This window comes from Rattus norvegicus, chromosome 3 (genome assembly GCF_021556685.1).
Source record: "Rattus norvegicus strain SHRSP/BbbUtx chromosome 3, alternate assembly SHRSP_T2T, whole genome shotgun sequence".
Taxonomy (NCBI): Eukaryota; Metazoa; Chordata; class Mammalia; order Rodentia; family Muridae; genus Rattus; species Rattus norvegicus.
In genome coordinates, this window is record NC_141536.1 from 143496991 (window position 1) to 143523446 (window position 26456).

General features: G+C 45.9%; 1 pseudogene across 1 annotated transcript in view; it reads left to right on the forward strand.

Moving 5' to 3' along the window:
• Positions 1-26456, forward strand: part of Asip (agouti signaling protein) — an 87638-nt pseudogene that overhangs the window by 55393 nt on the left and 5789 nt on the right. The window lies entirely within an intron of this gene.

Consider the following 26456-nt stretch of genomic DNA (forward strand, 5'->3'; position numbering starts at 1 on the left):
CCATTTTTAAATAATCTCAGAACTGCTGGAACCCATGAGAACAATCTCTGCAACTGACGAATGTGTCAAATCCAACAAGAAACCATGTCTGGGTGTGTCTGTGCATACCTGTAACCCCAGCATTCAGAAACGGGGTGCCACGTACCTGAGAGGTTCCTGTAGGGCAGTGAGGGAGTGAGGAAAAAAAATCAGACATCAGGACACAGGAAGAAAAGTTGAACTCCCCCCCCCCAAAAAAAAAGAAAAGAAAAAAAAGGGGGGTTGGGGATTTAGCTCAGTGGTAGAGTGCTTACCTAGCAAGCGCAAGGCCCTGGGTTCGGTCCCCAGCTCCGAGAAAAAAAAAAAAAAAAGAAAGAAAGAAAAGCTGAACTCGGAGGACTGAGCTCTCTGATACAGAGGCTGCCCAGCCTGGAAGCTCAGATTTTTATTATACAGTTGAAAAAAGAGGTAAGATATGAACTGGAGGCAACTTAACTAATCTTAGTAGGAACAACGTCTGAAGGAAGGAACAAGAGTCTTCAGACCATTACCATGGGGTTGGGGGTGGGGCGCTAGGGTGGATATTTTCTGCACTCACTATTAACGTTCACACTCAGACCAGGAAGCTTCGAAGGACCTACCATTTCCTTGAGTTTAACCCCTGGAAAAGCTTTGCTATTTTTCTCCTGGGTCTGAGGCATTAGGGTACTTGGCATGGATGTGCCCGAGTCAACCGTAAACATAAGTCAGGACTAACACACTTAGGGCTTCCTCCACGTCCCACAGTGGAAACAGGAAGACCATGAGTCTGAGGTCAAGCTGGTATACATAATAAAATCTCGTCCAAAAACTTTTAAAAAAGGAAACAAAATGAAATAAAACCCATGAATAAAAGGCTTTATTTGAGAATTAAAAACAAAGGATAATTTCACAATCCGAAACATAAACACACAGGCTTCTGATAGGTCAAGTCCTAAGTACAAAGGAAATAAGGCTAAGGCTTGACTGGGGAAAGAGAAAAGCTAACAAGGCCGTTTCGATGTGAACCACATCAACATCTGCCGCCCTTTCGACAGAGCGGAAGGTCCGAAGTTGGCTGCAGTACTAGGAAACACTGGGTTTAAAGCCCTAGCGGTACCGAACATGCCACACAATTCCTGGAGCAGGTGTTTGACTCCTGCGACTTTAGGCCTGTCGCCTCGGTCTTACCAATCACCTGGCTGGGGGGTCCTTTTGCTCTGCCCAAACAAGCAAGCAGCTCTGTGAGTGCTGGCCTTAGGGCTCCACTGTTTCCACTACCTCAATAGGCAGGTAGGAGCTGCGGCGGGCCACACCCACTTAGAGCAGACCTCTGGTGTTAGGACCCTTAATCTTTTTTTTTTTTTTTTTTGGTTTTTTTTTTTTTTTTCGGAGCTGGGGACCGAACCCAGGGCCTTGCGCTTCCTAGGTAAGCGCTCTACCACTGAGCTAAATCCCCAGCCCAGGACCCTTAATCTTATCAACGCCACAACTCTTGTATGGCTCTAGGACATCCACAGTCCTTAGCTCTTAACATTAGAGTTACTCCTGTTGGCCTGCGATCCGATGGCCCTGAAGGTGTGGGGGAACTTCTAGAGGCCAGGACCTACAGTTTTTCTTCTCTGGTTCCTTTCATCCTTCAACCTGGACTCCTCCTCGGCTTCTCTTGCCACCTCTTTGCTTCCGCTGCCGCTGCCCTTCCTTCCGGCTGTTTCTGAACTGTTCAGTGGACCGACCGCTTTGCCATTGACTGCTCAGGGATCACTCACTGCCACCGCCTCTTCTGTTGCCCCACTTGTTGTCCCTGCTTCTTCTTCCTCTTCTTTCTTTGTGTAACAGAAGAAGAAAAGAGCACTGGGAGGCGGGGAGGGGTTGGGGGTAGGGGAACCCTTTGTGTTTGAACTCATGGTGCAGTAGGAGGCGAGGCAGCTCAGGAAAGCGTCTCCCAGCCGCTAGCTATGTGAGCCAGGACCCTTCACCTCTATAGCCACAGAAGAGGCGTTTGGACCAATCACAGCCTGGCGTCTTTAGCAAGAGTCACAGTCGTGGAGGTTTGTACTTGCACCATAGATTTTCTCCTTGCTGGGACAGACTACCTGACAAAGGCAATCCAAGGAAGGAAAGGTTTGTCTTGGTTTACCCTCGGAGGGTACAGTCCATCACCACGGCAGGGAGCTGAGGCAGTCACATTGCATCTGAAGTCAGGAGGCAGAGGGATGAATGTTGCTCTCTCACCGTGAAATCCTAGACCGCAGCCCAGTCGTTTGTTTCCAAGTGGCTATAAATCCCATGAAACTTTCAACGCAATTGAACCATCCCGGCCTTGCCTCTTTAGCATCAGTTACAGACGTGTCTCTGCTAGGCAAGCCCGGGAAAGTGCTCTCCTTCTGGCTGAGGTAGACATTATTGCCGGCTCACCTAGATTTCTCCCATCTCCCAGGATGTTTCTACTCAAACATCCCTGGCTGAAGCCATGTCTTCGGGATCTGAGACATTCAGCTAGGATTATCACATATTCTTCCCAGGGCATGTTCTAGGGGGTGTTCAAAATGGCGCTGCCATTTGATTGATACTCTTATTGCCACAGAGGAAAAATCTGACAGCCGTCAATTAGGGAGTCATGCCTCATCCCACGCATCTTTGCTTATTTATAGGAAAATAAACATCAGAAGAAGTGCTTACAGCAGTAACACAAATAGTGATTTTAAAAAAACAACAGATTTTTAAAGTGGCAAACAGCAGCCCAGAGCCCCGGGGAGAGAGGTGTGTCTTTCTCAACTCTGTCATCAGGGCTCAAGTCCAGTGTTACAGGAATAACTTAAATTTGTATAACACATCTTCACAATTCTTTTTTTTTAATCGGATTTATTCCTTTAGTTTTATGTGTCTGGCCCTCATGTATGCCTTCATGCACCATGTGGTCATGCCTTTGTGCTTGAGGTCAGAAATGGTGAGACCATCAGATCCCCTGGAACTAGAGTTAAGAGATGGCTGTGAACCATCCTGTGGGTGCTGGGAATCGAATGGTCATCCATGGCTCCTGGGAACAGCAGTGAAAGCTCTTAACTGCTGAGCCAACTCTCCAGCCCAAATCTCCACAATTCTTACAGATTTTATCTCTTCAAAGCAGGGATCCCATACCTTACCCTGTTCCACGTCCCCTTCAGGTGCTTGTTTTAGCTGCAGAGCCTATAACCCAGTAGGTGTTGGGCGGAGCCCATATAACAGTACAGTCTACAAATGCCTGACCCGACGCCACACCACTGGAGCAGACAGAGCCGAGAGAGTGGCGTACTCAGAGAGCAGCGTACTCAGCGTTTGAGGGTGTAGCAGCCCATGTATCTTGGTTTGAAGTCTTTTGAATTTGACACCGTAAAGTCATTAAGCAAATTTCAGATTCATGAATGATGATAATTGCTGGGCTTGGTAAGGTGGGGCAGAAGGATTGTAAACTTATAATCTGCGTGGGATATAAGAGGAGTTCAAGGCCAGCCTGGATAACTAAATAAGACCCCATCTTAAAATGAAAAGTAAAGAGAGAGGAGCCAGGGGTGTAGCTCAGTAGTAGGGCTCTTGCCTAGAATGTTTGAGAGCTTGAATGCAGTCCTCAATCCCAGGGAGCAAAACGTTGGTAAAGTCTTGGGGATATCAGGGCTGGAGAGAGGTTCAGATGAGTTGGAGCGCTCTTCCAGAGGACCAGGGTGTGCTTCCCAGCACCCAGGTCAGGTGGTTCACAACCACTTGTTTGGACCCAGTGAATCCAAAATTCTGTTCTGATCTCCTCTGACACACTTCTACTCATAAGCACATATCCACATATGGACACACACATCGACATGAGACTAACGATAAAATCCTTTTTTAAAAAGGCTTTGGAAACATCGTGTTCCAGTAGAATGAACTCTGCAAGCTTAAGTGTAGACTCTGATCAGATTTACTTTAGGCTTTGGGTCCAACTGGATAATGAATATTTAGGATATAGAAAATAATTCCCCTTTATATCCCTGTCCTCCCCCACACAACATAATGGCTGCTGTACGGTAGGTGGTGTTTATGTAAATGGTTGCCCAGATTTTATACTGTTCACATTTGTGAGACATACTGTGATAATTAGGTTTGCTTTATTGTCCCCAAAGATGGCTTGAGGCTAGGACTGGTCTCTGTTTCTTAACTTTTAATGCCTTTACTCTTGCAAAACCAAAATTTATTATTCCGTTGCTGCTCTGGCTAAAATTCTTCACTATACTTCTTGGCTTTTTCCAGTGCATAGTTGACACTCGATATAAAATTGTTATGTTGCAACATGGTGCTTGTTTTAAAAATAATAAAACTTTCTTCTTCACTATCAAGATCAAAAAAGACTTTGTCACCTACAAGCCAATCAGGATACTAGAGACCTCTGTCATGGTAGTGCCCTTTGGGGCAAGGCACTAGTCAATTACAATGTAATCCAAGCTGCCTTTACTATTACACCACCTTCTCTAGAAAACCCTCTGTGTTTATAACGTCGGCCCACAACCTAGCTTCCCTACTCCCTGCCTTGAGCCTGCCCTGCACCCCTGCACCCCTGCCCTCAGCCTGCCCTGAACCCCTGTCCTGAGCCCCTGCACTGAGCCTGCCCTGAACCCCTGCCCTGAGCCCCTGCCTTGAGCCCCTTCTGAGCCTGCCCTGCACCCCTCCCTGGGGGTCACCCTGGGGTCTACACTTCCATCCTTTCCGTTGTCTCGCTGCCACAACCAACCGATATGAATCTCACTCTTTCAAATCTATAGAATCTTTAAAGTCTCTAGCATTTAATGTTATTTAATTACTAACTCTCCTACAACCTTTCCAAGTCATGTTTCAGCCTTTGCTTCCAAACCTTTGGTACTGGGGGAACAGAACCTCAATGCACAACCCAGCCCATCTTAGGACAATTTTAATCATAAAAACTTTTTTTAAAAATTTCAATCATATTTTTCTTTTGAGATAGGGTTTCTCTGTGTAGCCTTGGCTGTCCTGGAACTCTCTCTGTAGACCAGGCTGCCTTGAACTCAGAGATCTTTCTGCCTCTGCCTCCTGATTGGTGGGATTAAAGGTATGTGCCACCATGCCTAGCTAAAATCCTTCTTTATATTGTAAGTTATTTCCTTGAAGATGTACTCGGTAAATAATGGTTAACACAGACTTAGTGCTGTGCCGCGCCCTGGGCTAAGCGTCAGACATGTGATAAGTAAGACACTCCTATCAGAGCCCATGGTGAGAACTCGGAAGCCTGGCATCCCAACTACTGGTGGGAATGAAGAGATCAGAAACTTTCACACGTTCCTATGGGATCGTAATTCAGCACAAACCCTTTAGCAGAGCAATTTGGAAATATCTAATAAAATTTAAAACATACTTACCCTCCCCTTCTGGCAGTGCTCCAAAGGAATGAAGTATAAATATCAGGAGCATGAATTAATAGAAATCATAACAGAATAAGCTCAAAGAAAGAAAAAAGTAATAAAAAGAGGTAAATTAAGAGAAAGGAAGGCAGTGTCCCATAGAGGAGGTTGGCAAAGTCCCAAACGGATGTCTCTGATTCAAGGGCTACAAAGGCTAGAGGAGGAATGCCACAGCAGGTGAGTGTTTGCCTAATGTGCACCAGGCCCTGGCTTCTGTCCCCAGCACTATATGAACTAGCCATGGTGACTGTTCTAGTTTGCTTTCTTGCTGCTTTGATAAACACTGTGACTTAAAGAAACCTGAGGGAAGAAAGGGTTTCTTTCAACTTACAAATCTTTTAAGTCTTCGAGAGCGAGGGAGGGGAGTCGGGGTAGGAATTCAAGCAGACACTAAAACAGAAACCACAGAGGAGTGCCCGCTTGGGCTTCCCGTTTGGGACTTTGTCAACCTCCTCTATGGGAAGCTTCCTCTGTCCATGCTGTTAGCTCTCTTATCCACAGAACTGGTATCTGTCACAGTGGGCGGAGTCTTCCCACATCAGTCAAATCGGTGCTCCATAGACATGCCTGAGCAGGACAAGCTAATCAAGCAGAGTTTCCAGGTGAGGTTCCCTCTTCCTGGGTGACTCTGGGTTGTGTCAAGTTGAGAGAAAGCTAACCAAGAGATTGGTGCAAGGCTGTAATTCTATCACAAAAGAGGTAAAAGCAAGAGGACCAGAAAATTCCAGATCATTTGAGGCCAGTCTGGGATACAGGAGATGCTATGGGGGAGGGAGACAAAAATGAAATAAACACTTTTATAAATTATTAAAGACGATCTCGCTACTTCTCCTCACGAATGCCAAGCGACAAGATAAACAAAATACAAAAGAAGAAAGCACACGTTTTACAGTCCAGGGTGAGAGGTCACATCTGTAATCCCAGTGCAAGCCAGCCAGAGCTTTCGAGTGAGTTCAACAACAGCTGGGGTCACAGAGTGAAACCCTGTTTCACAAAACCAAAAGTCAAACAAACAGAAGACTCCCACTGCTGTGGTGCTGCCTCAGACTGTTTCACATCCTATGGAAGGTAACGACCGGTGCGGACAGTCTCAAGCCAGGAAATGTGGAAATGTGAGAAGTAGATAGAAGAAGTGAAAAATCTTAATTGTCCTAAGACAATAAAATAAATCGAGTTATAGGCCACATTCTAAACAATGCACTCTGATCAGCCTAGGTTGATAAGTTCTACTAAAAGCAAAGAGAAAGTGTGTGTGTGTGTGTGTGTGTGTGTGTGTGTGTGTATGTGTGTCTGTGTGTGTGTGTGTGTGAACAATATATTCATATACAACGTTTCCGGAAAAATGTAAAGAAAAAGACAGGGGGAGCCATGGCTTAGCAATTAAGGAGGCATGCTATTTTTGCAGAGGACCTGAGTTCAGTTCCCAGCACCCATGTTTGATGCTTACAACCTCTTATAACTCCAGCTCCAGGGGGATCAGACATTTCTGGCCTCAAAGACAGAATTGAATTTTTAAAAACTCTTTAAAGGAGAGACAAATGTAGGAAATTAGCTCAATGGGAAAGCACTTTCCTTGCATACAGCAAAGCCCTGGGTTCAATCCCTCTCACAGGGGGAGGGGCATTTAGCTCAGTAAAATAAAGAATAAGTGAAATGATTTTAGATATTAGACAACTGGATCTAGCAATCTATAAGAGACTTAAAATGACATCCTGAATTTGTATTAGAAATGCAAGATATATTTAATAAAGGAATTAATTTAATTCACCCCATTAACGGATTAAAAAAGAAAAATTATTTGATTCTACCAACTTGATAAAGAAAAAAATAGAACATCTATTTGTGACTTGTTTTTTATATTTCTCTCTCTCTCCCTCTGTATGTGTGTGTGTGTGTGTGTGTGTGTGTGTGTGTGTGTGTGTGTATGTGTGTGTGTGTGCTCAAGAGAGTGCATCATGGCATGGATGGACAGCATATGGGAGTCATTTCTCTCCTACCATATAGATTCCAGGAATTACACTCAAGTTATCAGGCTTAGTAGCAAGTGCCTTTTCCCACTGAGCCTACCTCTCTGGCCCCTCTTTCTGATTTTTTAAAAAACTACTTTTTATCCTTTATGTATATATTACATGTGTGTATGTCTGTATATTGCATGTGCCTAAGATTAGGGGTATCCCATAGAGCTGAAGTTATGAGCAGTTGTGAGCTCCCTGATGTGGGTGCTGGGATTTGAACTCAGGTCCTCTGCAGGAACAACACATATTAACACATATCTTAACCTTTGAGCCATCTCTCCAACCCCCATGATTCTTTTTAAGGCAATAGAAAAAATTCTTCTTGATCTAACAAAGGAAAGAGACCTGGGTGGTGGTATACACCTATAATCAAAGCACTTGGCAGGAAGAGCAGGAGTTCAAGATCACCCTCAGGGACACAGGGGATTTGAGGACAGCCTAGGACCACATGAAGCACTGTCTTGGAAAAGGGGTGATGAGTGGACAGTTGTACAAGCAAGAAGACTATGGTTCAGGGGTTGGGGATTTAGCTCAGCGGTAGAGCGCTTGCCTAGCAAGCACAAGGCCCTGGGTTCGATCCCCAGCTCCGAAAAAAAAAGAAAAGAAAAAAAAAAAGAAGAAGAAGAAAAAAGAAGACTCTGGTTCAGATCCCCAGCACCCATGTGAAAACTGGATAGGCTGGTAAACATTTCTTCCCCTGGCACTTTGGGAGGCAGAAACAAGAGGATGCCTGGAATGTACTGACCAATCAGATCTAGGTAAACTGGCAAGATTCCTGTACAGTGTCTCAAAGAACCAAGGTGAAGAGAATCAGGCACTTGATGCACCTGATGTGACTGACTGGCCTCCACACACATGTGCACACACACACACACACACACACACACACACACACACACACACACCTGCACACATGTGCATATACTTGACACATATGCACGCCATTTTTAGAGAGAGCTGTTCACATAAAAATGTAGTGTAGAGATAACATTTTCCTCATACTCCTTAAGATTATAAAATGTTGGAAGCATTCTCTCTGTTGAAATTCACACAAATACTTAATTGACCTAACAGCCTACTGAAGAGCCTCACCATCCCAAAAAGACAATAACAAGAAATAAAGTTGTAAGGGTAGAGGGCTGAGAGATGGCTCTCAGTAAGAGCTCTTGCTGCTCTAGCAAAGGACACGACTTCAGTTCCCAGCACCTGCATGACAGCACCAACAGTTCTTAACTCTGGTTCTAGGGAATCTGATGCCCTCGTCTGACCTCCTCAGGCACCAGGCACACACATCCTATACAGACATGTAAGCGGGAGAAACGCTCATATACATAAGAAAAAAATAAATGAGAAAAATCTTTTTAAAAGGAAAAGAAAGAAATAATCCTCATGTCCTGCTAGGGAGCTAGCATGGTGGGGGCAATGCTCTCAGATCAAACGTGAGCATCCAGGTGAAAGGTGACAGACCATAAGTACTTGAAGTCGCCCTCTTAATTCCATGCATGTGCATGCATGTGCACACATGTGCACAGACACGCTGGGGGGAAGATTCTCACATCCTTTTTGTAAACTCCATTTCTAAGTTTATGTGAACTTTTTATTCTAGACTCCTGACAATTAGCTCAAACTTTTTTAAAAAAGTTTTTTTTTTTAGTCTACATCTAACCTGTGTTGATGCCTGTAATCCCAGCACATGGAAGATAAAAGCAGGAGAAGGATCCGGAGTGAAAGCAACCCGTGGTCCAGCCTAGGCTACATAAAACACTGTCTCAAACATAAACAAACAAAGAGACAAAAAGATTCACATCATTCAGAGGATCATAAATTGTGACCTTATAAATTTTAGCTGGTTCAAGGAAAAACCCAGAGAAGAGAGGAGAGCCGCAGCCTAATCCTTCGGAGTCAGCACGAGAGCCTCTCCTTCCAGTGGTGAAAATTTGAGAAATTTGAAAATTATGAGACCAGTATTGGTAATCCCCCAAGAGAGTCTACCAATCAGGCAGACCAGGCCTCAACCATCTACCTATCTTGTTGGTTCAGTTTCTCTACCAACTGTTCCTTAGCCCACCCAGAATCTCTCAGGGAAGCTCAATTAAACCGTGCCTTGGTGGGATTTGTTTTTCCAGGTCAAGTTACTAGGCCTAGGTTTCTCTGTGTCCCCTGGGGTTAATTCTGAATTAAATCCTCATTAACTCTGCCTAAGGAGTAACCTCAGCACATCCCCTTCTCTTCCATTCTCTCCTAACCTCCATGTCAACACCAATTTCAGTTCCTAAGACTGGGGAGAAATACAGGACACGCAGACCACAGAACTTGTGGCCACTGGGATGAGTTTGAACCCACTGCATTTACTGGGCTGAAAGCAAAGGGGTGAGATGGGGAAGGTCGCTGCCAGGGACTTCTGGGGTCTTTAAAATGACGCACAGCAATGCTCCTTGCCCCTGCCACCCAAGGACAGGGAAGACATTCTGGCCCAGCTTCCCTTAGGGAGGCTGATTCGGAGCAGAGTCACTTGTACTGTAAGTAGGAGAAAACTACCATCTTTATTCTGTTGGCTTGGGGGATTCTATCTCCTTCTTCTGTACGGTTCCCATTCAGGTAGCCTGGGCTGCAGGAGATCTGGCTATAAAATAAACACTGGCCCTAACTCGAGCTGCCTTGTAGAGTATACTGTCCTCTTCTGCTTGCTGCTTTGTGCCTCTATTCAATGTGAATCTCCCAGCATCTTGCGCTTGAGGCAGAGTGAAATTTGGAACAGTGTTTATAGAATGACCAGTTGTTTTCTTACACTTTAAGTAGCCTACGTCAGGTGGCAAGCTTCCTTGGTTAGATGGCCTTCCCTCTTTGGTGGGATACATGGGAATTCAGTTGGCAACTTGGCTTCCAGACAAGGAAAGAACTTCTTCACGCAGTTCTTGGAAAAGTTACATGAGTCTATTTGATTCGCAGATGGAGGTCGGAGCTGTTAAGAGATTAGCACTAAGGATGCAAGCAACCTTTTTGCTGGCTAGCCAAGTATGCTCCCCGGTTCTCTTTACCCTGCTTTTGCCGTTCCCCAGCAGTAAAACCATAAAAAGCATATTATTCTAAGAAGTACTCCTTAGTGTCGACGTTGACCCAGAGTCACACTGGAATGCTGCTTTAGATTTTCTACAGAGAGTTGCTTGTAGGATCTGAGTTCAACCCACTCACACAGAGCAAAATTTAGCACCCAGGAATCCATCCAAATAGATTAGTTCACTTTGTGTTCATCCCAGTCAAAGCCAATCATCAAAGCGACATTTATTGCAACCCCCCCCCTTTGCCTTTATATGTGTGGAACGTTTTTAGAGTTGATACCCAGTCAGACGAGAAGTCCATTAGACGGAAGCTTGAACGATGTCTGCAATTGTGGATGAGTCTGCTACTCTTGATGACGTTCGACCTTTGTTCCGCTGTTTCCTTTGGGGGAGGCGCAGGAGGCTAAATGGAGGCCACCTTAGTGTCACTTTTGGTTTTCTTTGTTTGAGGGAGACCTTATGGACCAAGAGAACCCCAGCCCACTCCAGAAAGCTCGTTCCCAGTGTTCTGGTGGCTTTCGTGCTCTCTAGAGGTCTCATTGTATTCTGAAGGTTTGCTCAACCTACTTTCTTTGGTTCTGACTTGATCCTTTCCAGCAGAAAATTGCATCTGACATCAAAGCCCCTCCCCCCTCTGCTGTAAAGTTGTGGGGAGCTGCTGAGCTGATTGCTGACTTTGACCACACTTAGGGAGTTCAGAACACCCTCCGAGTGAAAGGAGTTCAGAGAGACTGTGCTGTCGCTCTGGTGACAGAGTACTTGCCTAATCTGTAGGAAACCTTGCGTTTGATCCCCAGCATAACATAAAACTGGACATGGCACCAGGTATGGTGGCCAACGCCTTTAATCTCTATGAGTTCGAGGCCAGCCTGGTCTACATAGTGAGTTCTAGGCCAGCCGAGGCTACATAGTGAGCCCCTGTCTCAAAGAAGAAATGAAGCCAGATGGATGTGAGGTATATGCTTGTAATCCCAACACTTGGAAGATAGAGGTGGGAGGGTCAGAGGCTCAGTCTTCTTGGCTATGAGACTGTATCTCAAACAAATGAACAACCAAATAAACGGAATCCAAAAAAATCCGAGGAGAGTATGACCACTAGGGAACAGAAGTGGAGACATGGCTTCTAAAGGTGATAAGTGAGCAGGCTGAAGGTAAGAGTCTGGGGCATTAAAGTAGCCACTTCCTCAGCTCCTACCAGCAATGTATTTCCTGTACATCAGGAATGCATGTCTGGGACCTGGGAGTCAGAGTCTGCACTAACAAGCCTAGGTAACTGTCATTGTTCTGCCTCTTGAGAAAGGCCACAGTTTCAAACCTTCTCTGCAGTGTGAACCTTGAAGCTAAGCCTGGGCCTCAGTGGAACCCTAAAGCCCAAACTACCTGAGGACACAGGAAAAAAATAACCTCAGACTCATTTTCTCCTCTCTGTTCACTCAATAGTCAACAGAAGGGCTGAGTGACAGATGTCCGTCACCTACCAAGCTAACAGTTCTGAAGTGGACTCCAGCATGGTGTCCTTTAACTCAGTTGTGACACTCTTAGAGACAGTACCCGATCTCTCAGTTAGGACATGCCCAGATGGCAGTCCTAAGCCTCAGATGGTTTTGCCCAGTGTTTAATCACCCATTAGAGATCTGGGATCTTCACAAACCCCTCCTCAGAACTCAGGACTGTTATTAAGGTATTGTGGTTTACTCTGAAGAATATCACACAGGATACTGAAGGGCAGCTGATGGAGAGGTTCATGGGGTGAGACTGAGGGGGAAAGACACCTAGATACCAACCCTCTCCAGGTGTACCACCTTCTAGAAACCTCTGTGCGATCAGCAGTCCAGCTGTTCCCTGCACCTTGTTCTTTGGAGCATCTGTTCCGTCGATACGATTGGTTAACTAATTAGTTAATTAGTTAACTAATTAACTAATTGTCCAACTTCTCCTTTAGCTGTTCTCCCCTGGAGTTGGAGGGCATCGAGCCAAAAGATCCAACACATGGCTTCTGGTCCCTCCCTAACCAGCCAGCACTCGGCGTACAAAAAAGGACGCTGCTGCTTTCTGTAGTTTCTGAGACCTAAGAGTTGTATGTATATATGTTTTACAACATCAGTGCTAGGTTTTGAGAAGAGAGAGGAGCCAGGATTCAAGGGAGACGTGCTGAGTCAGATTGTCTCCAGGCAAGAGGTTTGTTAATGCTGAAGCACTCAGGATAGCAGTGGGCTGAAGTAAGAGTTTTCAGTACTGCCAAAGCAAGGGGATAGTGTGTGTGTGTGTGTGTGTGTGTGTGTGTGTGTGTGTGTGTGTGTGCGTGTGCGTGTGTGCGTGTGTGAGTGTGTGCGTGTGCGCGTGTGAGTGTGTGTGTGCATGTGCGTGTGCGTGTGCGTGTGTGTGTGTGCGCGTGCGTGAGTGTGTGTGTGTGTGTGTGTGTGTGTGTGTGTGTGTGGTGTTTGTTGAGACAGGGTTCCCCTGTGTAGCCCTGGCTGGTCTGGAACTCACTACATAAACCAGTGTGGACTTCAACTCTTCCTGCCTCCACTTCCTAATGTAAAGGTGTCAGCCATCGCCTGACAAGGCATCTTCCCTTAAAGGTTTCTGAGGGAAAGTGAGAAATAGGCTGAGTCACCACGTGACTGTGCCACATGATAGAAGATGAAAAGGGAACCATATGTGACTTGGGATACATGGTAAGGGTCATTCATTTCTGGGTAAGAAGCATGGGGTTTGATTAATGTGTGATCCAGGCTATGCCAGCTGCCTTTGACTCCCAGGCAGCAAGGGCATTCAGTGTGCTTCTGCCCTGCTGAAAACCCTCTCTGATTAGGGCCTGCTTCTTAGCCTGTGTTCTAGAACAATCACAGCACCCACTGGCATGCCATTCCTCTTGGCACCCGTTAGGCACAATGGTTAGATTAGTCAACTTAGTCCAGAAATAGAGATATTACTCAAGAGGCCATAATAATTTTAATATTGTTAAAAATATATCCTGGTAAGAAAGAGTTTATTCAACAGTATTTCAGTCTTCCTGGTGGCTAAGGTCTATATTTCCAGATATTCGGGAAGCTAAAACAAGAGGTTCACGAGTTCGAGGCCAGCCTGGGCTACAGAATGAGTTCAAGTCCTGTCTAGGCAACTGATTAAAACCCTGTCTCAAAATAAAGTTAAAAGAGACCTGGGGATCTAATGTGGAAGTAGAATGTAGAATACTTGCCTATTGTGTGCAAGGTCCTTGGTTCAATACCCACTAAAGGAAAAAGTACTGATATAGAAGAGAGAAACTGTGCTCAACTCTGAGTACAGCAAAGGTAACTGAATAAAACAAGATAGGAAAGATAATGAGACAATGGGTGAAAACCACTTAGAGCAGAGGTTCTCAACCCGTGGGTCTCAACCTCTTTGGGAATCAAATGACCCCTTCACAGGAGTCACCTAAGACCCTCGGAAAACATGGATATTTATGTTATGATTCATAACAATAGAAAAATTACAGTCATAAAGTAACAATGAAATGATTTTATGATGGGGGGTCACCACAACATGACCTATATTAAAGGGTCGCAGCATTAGGAAGGTTGAGAACCACTGCTGTAGAGGAAACACCAGTTATAAGGAGACTCATATGAACATAATGGAATATTTGCTGAAGGCAGACAAAGGGGCTTAGGACCTTAGGTATCAGACTGTGGGAGGCGGCCAACCCGGCTTAGCAGGACTCTCACTAATCCTGTGGGCAAGACCACAGGTCAAAATCGAAACCCTGCTAAGAACAGGCCCAGAGGAACCTAGCTGAAATTGCCATGAAGAAAGTCTTGGTCAGTATCCACAGCCTTCTTCTCACTCTGCTGTTTGACTCAACTACAAAAGAGAGAGATCCCTTCGTTCCCTCAGCCAGCCCCTTCCTTCCTTCCGACTTCCCAGACTTATGAAAAGTAAGACTGACAGACTCTGCAGACTCCAGTCTAGTCCCTGATGAGGGAGCGGGAGAAGCTCGCTTCCCAGAAGCGGAGACAGCCCATCACAGCGAGAGGAACTCTTCCTTCGTCCTCTGACAGGCAGCGTCCCCTGTGTAGATAGAGCTGAAGGAATCCTAAATCCAGGCCTCCAGAAGAGAGCAGCTGCTCTGTTTTTGTTTTGTTTTAATTTCTTCCATAACAAGTAGGAATTGGCCAAGACAGCACACTACAGTCTGTAGAGGTTTGGGGTGGTTCTGGTTCTCATCTTGAGACAGAGTCACAGGCAGCCAAGGATGCCTTTGAACTATATACAGCCTTCGCGCGCTGAATGCTGGGATGGCAGGTTCTTTGGCGGCTTGCTTTGTTTCGTTGTGAGAGATTGGTTTTGTCTTTTTGTCTTGTTTGAGACAGTCTCGCTCTGTAGCTCATAATGGCTTCAAAGTTGTAAGCCTCTTGCCTAGACCCCCCAGATGCTGGGGTGGCATGCGGGTGAGGAACATCATTTCTAGGGCTGGTGGTCTTCCTCCTTCCCTTTCACCTCAGGAGAAGGGTGGAGTTTCGCACGTGGCTCCGGAGTCAGGTTTAGGATTGACTCTGTTCTCTGCTGCTTCTGTAACCTTGTGTGCTGAGTTTCCGTTTCCACCATTGTGATGGGTAGCTTTTAAAAACGTTTTAAGTGTGCATGAGAGAGTGCGGCTGTGAGTGTGGAGATCCGAGGATATCTTTGGGAGTTGGCTCTCTCCTTCTGCCTTGTGAAGGTAGGGCCTCTCCTGTTCCTGCTGCTGCACTGAGCTCTGGGTTTGTTGGCCCCCGAGCCTTGGCTAATGTTTCCGTCTCTGACTCCTATCCCTCTATAGGAGGGCTGGGGTTACAGAAGAGGCACCACAGCATCCAACTTTGTAGATGGATTTCAGGGATCAAACACGGGCCTTCAGGCTCACACAGGCTTACCCATGGAGGCATCTCCATCTCCCGTGGCCCTGATCTGTCTCTCCCCCCCCCCCCCAATACTACATGTGCACAGGCGTTCTCAGAGGCCATAGGAGGGTGTTGGATCCCCTGGAACTGAAGCTACAGATAACTGTGAGCTGAAATGTGGGTGTTCGGAACCGAGTCTGGTCCTCAGCAGCAGCAGGAAACCCCCCCACCCCCCACTCCCCACCCCCACCCACTCCACCCACACCCCCAGCCCCCCACCCCCACCCCCCCCACCCACCCACCCCACCCCTCTTAACTGCTGAGTCATCACTCTGGCCCAACGCGCTATCTCTACCTCTCTGAGAGGGTTAAATGTGCTGTTACCTACAGCACAGCCTGCCAGGTGGCAGTCTCTCAGCACATAGTAGCTACTGTGATTCTCTGTCCCGTTTTGTTTTCCAGTAAATAGTTACAGCGAGAGCACACTACAGTAATCTGGAGGCCTACGTTTCTACCCTCTTCCTGCTCTCAGGAGTTCAACCCTAGCTGCTCTCTGATTTTCACCTGGATGCTCACGTTTGATCTGAGAGCATTGCCCCCACCATGCTAGCTCCCTAGCAGGACATGAGGATTATTTCTTTCTTTTCCTTTTAAAAAGATTTTTCTCATTTATTTTTATCTTATGTATATGAGCGTTTCTCCCGCTTACATGTCTGTATAGGATGTGTGTGCCTGGTGTCTGAGGAGGTCAGACGAGGGCATCCACTGTCATGCAGATGCTAGGAACTGAAGCTGTGTCCTTTGCTAGAGCAGCAAGAGCTCTTACTGAGAGCCATCTCTCAGCCCTCTACCTTTACAACTTTATTTCTTGCTATTGTCTGGGGATGGTGAGGCTCTTCAGTAGGCTGTTAGGTCAATTAAGTATTTGTGTGAATTTCAACAGAGAGAATGCTTCCAACATTTTATAATCTTAAGTAGTATGAGGAAAATGATACCTCTACACTATATTTTTATGTGAACAGCTCTCTTTAAAAATGGTGTGCATGTGTGTCAAGTATGTGTACATGTATGCAGGTGTGTGTATGTGTGCACATGTGTGCAGGTGCCTGTGTGTGCATGTGTGCAGGTATGTGTGTGCACATGTGTGCAGGTGTGCATGTGCACATGTGTATAGAGGCCAGACAGTCACATCAGGTCCATCAAGTGCCTGGTTCTCTCTCTCTTCACCTTGGTTCTTTGAGACACTGTACAGGAATCTTGCCAGTTTAACTAGATCTGATTGGTTCTTTGAGACACTGTATGGGGATCTTGCCAGTTAGATCTGATTGGCCAGTAAATTCCAGGCATCCTCTTGTTTCTGCCTCCCAGAGTGCCGGGGGAACAGATGTGCACTGCACATCCGGTTTTCACATCAGTAGGTGTAAGCTTTTGGTTAGTGGCTCAGAGTAACTTCTAGGGTTGGACTAACTGATGACAGCAAAATTACAAGCTCAGATGTCAACAAATTTTTCATGCTTAGTGGGCCTTGACTTTCTAATGTTTCCCACCAGTCATGACTTAGGCTGGTTTTTAAAATTCCTCAGAACACTGGGCTCCGTGCCTTGAGTTGTGTCTCTTCAGACCCCCTCCTAAGGAAGCAGTCTTGAGAAGTGAGCACCATTTATGGGCAGGGCCTCTCCTTTTTGTCAGTCACCTCTTCCCTTAAATGTTCCCTTCCCAACCTCAGCAGAATGTGTCTTCCTGACAGCATTCCTCAGGACACTGTCCTTGGGAAAAGAGAAAAGTAATCCAGAAACACAAACAGCTACCAGCTGTGTCCGAGGTCATTTGTTCTATGACCTCAGGGACCCATAAGACACGCTGTGGCAACTGGGTAAATAAAGGTGGGTATTTTGAGGTGGGATGGCCTTAAATTCCATTTTATCCTGGGGACAGAGCTCAGTGGGGAGGTACTTGTCTGGTAAGGACATTAGCTAGAATAGCTTGGACCTTCTATAACTTGAATCACTAAGTAGCAGGATTTCAAACTATGTTAAGTGGGTTGGCACCCCATAGGAACCTCAGGAAAGATAGAGTGCTCCTGTCCAACAAAGCTGAGAACCCAGAGGGGCTAGAGAACTTGAGCAGGCTCTGGAGGGGAAGGTAGAACTTAGAGATGGAGACAGACGAGCCATGACATCCAAGACAAGGTAAAAGGGTTTCCATGGAAGGTACTAGAGCAGACGTGCAGAGCCCTGCCCTCCTCCATCCTGCCCAACAACAACTGTAGACAGTGATACTGCCATTGCACATTGGCTCGTCTAACAACAGCCTACTCTGATAGATGTTGACTGATCTTGAGCTCTTTCTCCCCTCCACCCATTCCTTTTCTATCTGAACAGGCTGGAGCCTCCTTGGGGGTGAGCAACATGAAGTCACAACTCCCTTGCCTTGCCGGTAGGGAAAGCGTGTTGGTTATGTTGTCCTTTCCTTTGCTGTGTTCCCCAATCCGCAGATGCTAATTGACTTCACACTGTATCATCTTTGTGTCCCATACTTGCTAGTGTCTACTTGCTGCAAAGGTATTCGTCTGAATTTATTCTGATTATCTCAGGTCTTTCCCTTGGATTGCTTAGTTCTTCAGGAGTGTGTGTTCTCTGTAGCTTTAAATTATTAGTGTCATCATGGTGCAATCTGAGCTCAAACATGTGTGCACATTCATGTGTGTGTCTGTGTATGAGTGTGTGTCTGTGTATGTGTGTATGAATGTGTATGTGTATTTGTGTGTGTATATGTGTGTGTCTGTATATGAGTGTGTGTGAGTGTGTGAGTTTGTGTATGAGTGTGTGTGTGTATATGTATGTGTGTGTGAATGTGTATGTGTATTTGTGTGTGTGTATATGAGTGTGTGTGTGAGTGTGTGAGTTTGTGTGTGTGTGTGTGTTTGTGTGTGTACACATGTGTGCTGGTGCTTGTAGACTCTAGAAGTCAATGGTTTCTTCCTCTATTGTTGTCTACCTTTTTCTTTTTCTAGACAGTTTCTCACTGAACTCAGAGCTCACCAATTTGTCTAGAGTAGATGTAAGCATCCCAAGGGATCCAACTCTCTTCATTTCCCCAGCGTTGGGTTACAGACAGAGGCCACTACAACTGGCTTTTTACAGGGTGCATTGATCAGGTCCTCCCACTGCACAGGAGGGATGTTACTACTGAACCCCACCCCCAGGCCCAAGACAGAGAAGCTTCTGTAGCTCTCATCCTGGTGTCTAGCCTAGGCTGCCCTCAGGATCACAGCAAGCATCTAGTCCGGGTAACATCCCCCTTGCTGTGATTGCAGGCTATTACTGCTCTTGGCTAATATGGAGCTTTTTCTCTTGTATGAATATTAAGTTGCCTCTAAAGACGTATCTAAAATCCAGAGATATTTTAAGCAACTTGCAACATTTGGGCAAATTGATGGTTTCTCAAGCTTTACAGCTTTGGGGGAAATCACTCAACTTGACTGTCACAATTCTGGTTTCATCAGCTACAAATTATAGTTATTCTGTAATTAAAATCCCCACAATTTAGGCCACACCTCATTTTTTAGCAAAAACACTGCTTTTTTTTTTTTTTTAACCAGAATACTCTGCAAATCATTATCTATTTCCAGAAATCAGGTTTATTCTCAGAGGGGAAACCCTTGTCCTCAAAAGGAAGGCCCCATGAATGAATTGTCTCTGAGAAACAGAAGTGTTGTTAATCGTTGTTTCCAGCCTGCTGCCCTGTGGGACAGCAGTGGGCACATCACTGTCCAATACTAATACAGGTGAGGGCTTGTGCAGGACCTCACATGACTCTTTACATCCAATCACAGAGGCCTGGGTTCTAAAGCAACTCCTCTCTCACCTTTGGCAATTCATTTGCCATCAAAATCTGACTTTACAGGGTTGGGGATTTAGCTCAGTGGTATAGCGCTTGCCTAGCAAGTGCAAGGCCCTGGGTTCGGTCCCCAGCTCCGAAAAAAATATCTGACTTTACCCAAATTCATTCAACTACAAAGTCTGTCCTAAATCAAAGGGATTAAATTCAAAGTCTTTATCCTGCTTGTTACAAATATTCCACTTTTTTTCCTACTGTGGAAACATTGATTTTTTTTTTTTTTTTGAGACAGAGTTGGCTGTGAGCTGGCTGTGAGCTCTTGGGTAATCCTCCTGCCTCTGCCTTCCAAATGCCAACAGTCCAACTCTCAATATTTTTCAAGTGGGTTCACCTAGACACCTTATATTATGTGATTCAACATTATAGGTGATAATTGTTTTTCAAAAATGCACAAAATTATAACTTCTAAAAAGTTGATGATCTCGGGATCCTAAACACACCTCTTTTCTATTTCCATATTATTTAACCCTCTCCCAACACCCAAATATAATTAATTATACTGAGGCTTTCTCTTTCAAAAACTCAGCCCAAGTTTCTATCAAGAGAACTTTCATTTTTTACTTTATCATTCACTGTGTGTCCTGAGTTCTTTCGGGCCTCTGACCTTGTCAAGTCTCCCCACTCCCTGCTCACTGCACAGGGTCCAGTGTCTGCGACAACTCTGATGACAAAGACCTTCCCACTTACCAGCTGTTCTGAGCGAGTGATAAGCGTGGGTGCCCCGTGGGTGCCCAGCCCCCAGCAGACAATGCTGTTGTCCGTTACCTATTGCTCATGAGTCCCTCTGATCCTTGGGTGTGATACTGGGTTAAACTATTGACTGAACCCCACCATGCATGTTCAGTCTCATGAGCTCTGTCCTGGGTCTCAATTAATCTTCCCCCAAAGCCTTCTTCTCCTTTCCTGACTCTGATTTCCCAGACATCCTTCCACCTCCTTGCAGGAGTTCACAGTAAGCATGTGTGACAACGCCATTTATGGTAAAGAACTCAAGAGAGTCACAGTGCCTCCTGGCTGGGGCTGTTACTCTAGTGTCAGAGCTGTTTCCCGACCTCCCACCCGATAGCCATCCATTCGTTCTTCTGATTAGTTCCCACCGATGCTACAGTTCTGCCATTTAGGGGTTGGGGGTCTCTTTGGCACACTTAGAGGCCAAAGTTAAACGTAGACTTGGTTTTGGAAGATGTTGGGGCTACAGGATAAAATTTAAAATATACAGTTAACTTCATGTAACTAATTGAAATATTTTCCGATAGTTGGATTTTTGCTTTTAGTCTAAGTTTTTATTAAACTAAATCTTTATAGTTCTGTGCAGCATAGGGTAATAGAAAAAGCTTCAAAACATTGTACTAATCATTCGTGATGCAGACTGTTCTCTTCTAACAATCAAAACTTAACCAGGCCTGAGGGCTGGAGAGATGGTTCAGTGGTTTAGAGCACTTTCTGCTAGGTCAATTCCCAGCAACCACATGGTGTCTCACAACCATCTGTAATGTTATCTAATAGTCTTTTCTGGTGTCTGAAGACAGCTACAGTGTACTCACATACATAAAATAAATAATTCTTATATATTTGGTTGTGAGCCTAGCCTTTAACGGCTGAGCCATCTCTCCAGCCCTAAATAATTCTTTAAAAAAACTTATCAGTCCTAAATCTTGTCTCATTAGAACTCAACCCTGTATTAATCTGAAGTCTGATATTAATAAGAAATACTATTGGTTAATAATAGCGCAAATTGCCTTCCCAAGATCACATCCACCTTGTTTGTTTGTTTGTTTGTTTGTTTGTTTGTTTGTTTGTTGTGTCTGCCAGAAGCTGAGGTCCACATTAGCTGGCTTTTTCTACTACTCTCCATGTTATCATTATTGTTATTATTTTATTTATATTTTATATCATTATTGTGATTTTATTATTGACAGGGTCTCATATGTAACCTGACTGGTCTGGAACTCACTTATGTAGACCAGGCTGACCTTGGGCTCACAGAAATCTCCCTATAACTGCCTCCCAAGAGCTGAAATTAGAGGTGTGGACCACCTCACCCAGATTCCACTTTAATTTGAGAGGCACAGCCTCTCACTTAACCTGGTAAGTGCTGTCTGACTAAACTGGTCAGCAAGCTTGAGGAGTCTCCCTGGCTCCCCCTGCACCCTAGGACTTAACCTCAACTCTAGGATTGCAAGCAGGCTCCCCCTGCACCTTATCCAGATGCTAGGCACCCACGCTCAGCTCCTCATGTTTGCACAGCAAGCTCTTTACCCACTAAGCCATCTCCTCAGCTCCTTATTTACTTATCTTTAGATTTCCTTTCCTTATTATTCCTGGGGGAGTCATGTGTGGTGCAGCATATGTGTGGCCCTTAGAGCAAAGTTCTCTTTGCACTCAGTTCTTCCTCCCACCTATGTAAATTCCAGGGATCAGATTCTGGTCTCCAGGCTTGTGCCTTTATTCACTGACTGGCCCATATATAAAGGTTCCCTTTATTTTTTTTTTTTTTTGAGACAGGGTCTCATGTGTCCCAGGTTAGCCTTGAACTCAATATATATCAGAGAAAGATCTAGAATATCTAATGCCCCTGCCTCCTGAATGCTGATATTGTAGGTATGCATCCTTATGGAGTGGGAAGTGGGAAAATCCAAGCCCTATTTGTTAGACAAGCACCTCCCAACTAAGTTACACCCCCAGCCCCACACCTGCCTTTAGTGTCAGACTGCCAGGGTTGCACATGCGCGTATGCGTGTGTCTTACATTCCTTTAGGCAGGAATCTTCTTCCCTCAGTCTCCCTTATGCTGGGATTACGGGAATGTGAATCCATGACTTCGAGTGTAAAAACCAAGTTTAAGACATAGTTCAGTTGTAGAGTGCTATCTAAGGTCCCAAGTCATCTCACCAGCACTTCCAATAACACAAAACAAAAGGAAAATAGCAAAGGCTGTTAGTTCACAGACTATATGAAAGGGATCTGAAATAGAGGGCACAGATGTTGAGAATTCAGCACTAATAGATAATTAATAAATGAATAAACTGTAAAAAAAAATAAGCTAAGTCCTATGGTCAGGCATACGTAATGGGCTGGAAAAGCAGGCATGGTGGTTCACACCTGCAATCCCAGCATCTAAGAGGCAAAAGCAGGAGGGTTGCTGCAAGTTCGAAACCAGCCTGATCACCCTGAGTTCCAGGCCAGTCTTGACTAAGTGTGAGACCCTGTCTAAAAACTAAACAAAACAAAAACAAACAAAACCAACCAAGCAAACAAATTTAAAAGAAAAAAGTGGGGAAAATGGGCTTCATACCAGGGCCAGGAAGCAGTTAAGCTTGACTAGACTTAACACTTTTAAACGCTTGCTCAGTGCTAGTGAGCCAGCCTGTGGTGTATGTAAAAATAAAAAATAACACAGGAAAAATAAGGCTGGAGAGATGTCAGGAGGAGGAGGAAGAAGAGGAGGAAGAAGAAGAAGAGGAGGAAGAGGAGGAGGAGGAGGAAGAAGAGGAGGGGGAAGAGGAAGAGGAGGAAGAGGAGGAGGAGGAAGAGGGGGAGGGGGGAGGAAGAGGAGGAGGAAGAGGAGGGGGAGGAAGAGGAGGAGGAGGAAGAGGAGGAGGGGGAAGAGGAAGAGGAAGAAGAGGAGGAGGGGGAAGAGGAGGAGGGGGAAGAGGAAGAGGGGGGAGGAGGAGGAGGAGGAGGAGGAGGAGGAGGAGGAGGAGGAGAAGGAGGAGAAGGAGGAGGAGGCCTTGAGTCCAGCAGCAGCCTCTGTCTGAAGAGTCTTCCTTCCTCCCATTCTTATTCCTCCCATCCCTGTGTGGCCTCCGGAGGGACTTTTTCCTATGGTGCGGTTCTGATTAAGTCTTTTTCCCACCCACAGCTCTTCAGTCATTTTCAGTTGGAATATTGTCCAAGCTCCTCACCATCACTTACAAGTCTCATCCCCTTGTGTCTACCTACCACTTCAGCGAGCCTCTCGGAGCTTCTCAATTGCAGCACCCCCTCTGCCTCAGGATATCCCTCAGCCCATATATCCCTCAGCACTCTTAGCAGCAGCCCCGTAATTGGCTCCTCTCCTCCAAGATAGCCAGTTGTCTTGTCATTACTACACAAATTTATTATCCTTTGTCTAGAGAATATAAAGGCATCGTGCTTTGGGCGCTTCTTCAGTCTTTAGGCTCTTGTGAAGATCCCCATATACACGTAAATTTAATAAAACTTTATGCTTTTTCTCTTATTAATCAGTTCTTATGCAATGAGTTGGGTTCCTAGATCCAGCAAAAGACCCCAACTAAGAAGGGGGTCGAGAGGACCTCTCTCCCCTCTACACTCACATAATTGGAAAGTGACGGAGTCACGTCCGTCCAACCACAGATCCGACATTCAGCTTCGCTGCCCTACCTACTTTATACAAAGAACTGTGTCTAACTGATGAGCACGGGCCCTGCGAGCAATTAAAGAACAATGAGGTACTGAACAATGTCCAAGAGCAAAGTGGGGTTCAAAAAGGAAGAAAGAGGGAAAGAAGTGCTAGAGCCTTTGGCCCGGGCTCTGGAGGATGAGACAGAGCTCGGAGCAGCTAAGAGGGAGACAATAGATGAACAAGGTGATACACTGAGAGAAAAGCAGAGGGGCTGGGGCGGGGGCGGGGGCGGGGTCTGGGGCGGTCAGTGTGAAGACTGCTCCACTGAAAATGAGGCTGGGAAGCCGCTGGTGGCGGTGGCGCACACCTTTAATCCCAGCACCCATGAGGCAGAGGCAGTCAGATCTCTGAGTTCTCTAGTCTACAGAGTGAGTCCCAGGACAGCCAGGGCTACACTGTCTTGATAAACAAAACAACAGCAAAGAGTGAGGCTGGGGTAAAGTGTAGATGATTCGTCTCAACTCTCCATTTGGAGAGGGTCTTCGAAGATGGTGAGATGGTTGGCTCTGGAGCAGATGCCTGCTCAGCCAGGTTCCTCAGCTGCCCTGTTTCTGTGTCTGTGAGGCTTTCACTATGTGAGGCTGTGACCACGGTGTTCAGAGAAAAGGAATTTCTTTTGTAAAGTACGAACCCTGAAGGCAGCCTGTTAGACCAGCTTATTCTGCTGCAGGTTGAAAGGGGGTATCGAAGGCAAGATAGAGGAGAAGATGGGAGAAGAAAAATAGCAGCCACTGTTTGCCGGAGAAAATTTGAACTCTGACTTCCGTTTTGTCTTTGGTCGAAGTCTGGTTTTAGATCTAAACCACGTGTGATATACCATGCTATCGCAGGCGACAGGGGAGTGCACCTTTAGGATGCCTTGGGTTAAAAGCTGGGTATGGTGGCTCCAACCTACAATCCCAGCACTCTGAAGTCAGGGTCAGCTTGGAATACATAGTGAGAGCTTGATTGAAAAAAAAAAAAAAAAGAAATCCAAAAAATCCAAAACCAAAACAAATTACCCCCTGCCCAAAAAGCCTTCAGTTGGAAAGAAAACTCTCAACTCACACTAGCTTAAAACAACGAGGGGAACAGTAGTTGATGTAAGAGTCCAGGTATAAGATGGCCTTCAGGCAGGACCTGATCTAGTGGCTTCTGTGTTACCAAAAAAAAAAAAAAGCAAGCTTTTGGCCAGGGAACGGGGTTTTAAGTAACAGCCTTAAAATGACCTTGAACTCACTACATGGCCAAGAATGACCTTGGACTTCTCATTCTCCTAATCGTAAGTGTATGTTGCCATCCTCACCTTATGTAGGGCTAGGAACTGAACCCAGGACTCTTTACTCTGCCAGGAGAGCTACCCACCCTCCTTTTACCTACTCTACCTGTCACTGTGGTTTTGAAGAGTTAGCCTGTACATGCGTGCAGACCACAGATGTAGTCCATTCCTCTCACCTCACCAGGAAAGAAATTGCAGCCTGACTAAAGGAGCAGTTTTGCCCAGAGTTGTACGTCTTCATTAAGACTGAGCCAAGATGAAAAAACACAGTTGGTCGGGCCAGTGCCCACTCTCAACTAACTAACTATGCTTTGGGAGAGCAATTTGGTGGTGAGCTTATGACAGGCAGTGCCTGGTGATGGAAAAGAAGATCTAAGGCCATCAAAAAGAACTGGCATTGGGGCTACATGGGTGGGTGGACTTCTAAAGGTCAGGACTGTCCCTTACAGTCCCAGGACAATTGGAAGGGGTGGAGGCCAGTTGCTTGGGTCTTCTCCTGCAATGTAATGGCATGCAGAAAACCTGGTGCCAACTGTCTTAGTATTTCTATTGCTTCAGTAGAAACACCGTAACCAAAAGAAACGTGGGGAAGGAAGGGTTTATTCCAGGTTACAACTCTCGGCTCACAGTCTATCATCAGAGGAAATCAGGCAGGAACATGGAGGCAGGAGCTGATGCAGAGGCCATGGAAGAGTGCTGCTTCATGGTTTGCAACTCATGGCCTACTCAGCCTGCTTTCTTACAGCACCCAGGACCACTATGCCAGTGGGGGCACTGCCCACAGTGAGCCACCCCCTCCCACATTAATCATCAATCAAGAAAATGTGCTACAGACTTTCTCACGGGCCAGTCCGGTAGGGGCCATTTCTCAATTGAAGTTTCCTCTTCCCAAATGACTCTGACTTGTGTCACATTGACATAAAACTAGCCAGCATGCCAACCAAGCTGAGAACAGAGAGGAGGAGGCTGGCGCTGGCCAGGGAGCTGCACAGGGAGCCCAGCAGTTGGGTAGGATCAGAATGAGCAACCTATATTACCCTCTTCTCCTGTGACAGTCAGTGTGCCGAGGGTGGAGGAAACCTTGGAAATGCAGACCCAGGCTTTTTCAAAACCTGAGAGGGAAATGGGGCAGTGGGGTGGGAAGGGATGGGGATCCAATAGTGACAGAAAGCATTTGAGGAAAGAAATCTGCTGAAAGTCCATCTGCCCCTTCAAAAATCGGGCTAGCAAATAAAGAAATCCGTTTAGTTTCCGTGGACACATCCTGACACATCCCTCCCGGCCTGCAATGGGTCAGCAGGGAATCGGGTATAGGACACACACTTGTCTTCAGGAGCCTTCACCCTTCATCCTTCTCACTGAGCTCTGCCTTGTTAGCTGGATTCTCTCCACCTTAGCAAAGACCTCTGCCACTGTGAGGCACTCCTGGGGGCCAGGAGGCCCTTTCCACAACTCTGCCTAGGCCTAAGGTCTCTGGGGACTGTTGCTTGTACAGGATGGGGTAAAAAAAGAAAGAGAAAGAAAAGAAACACAGA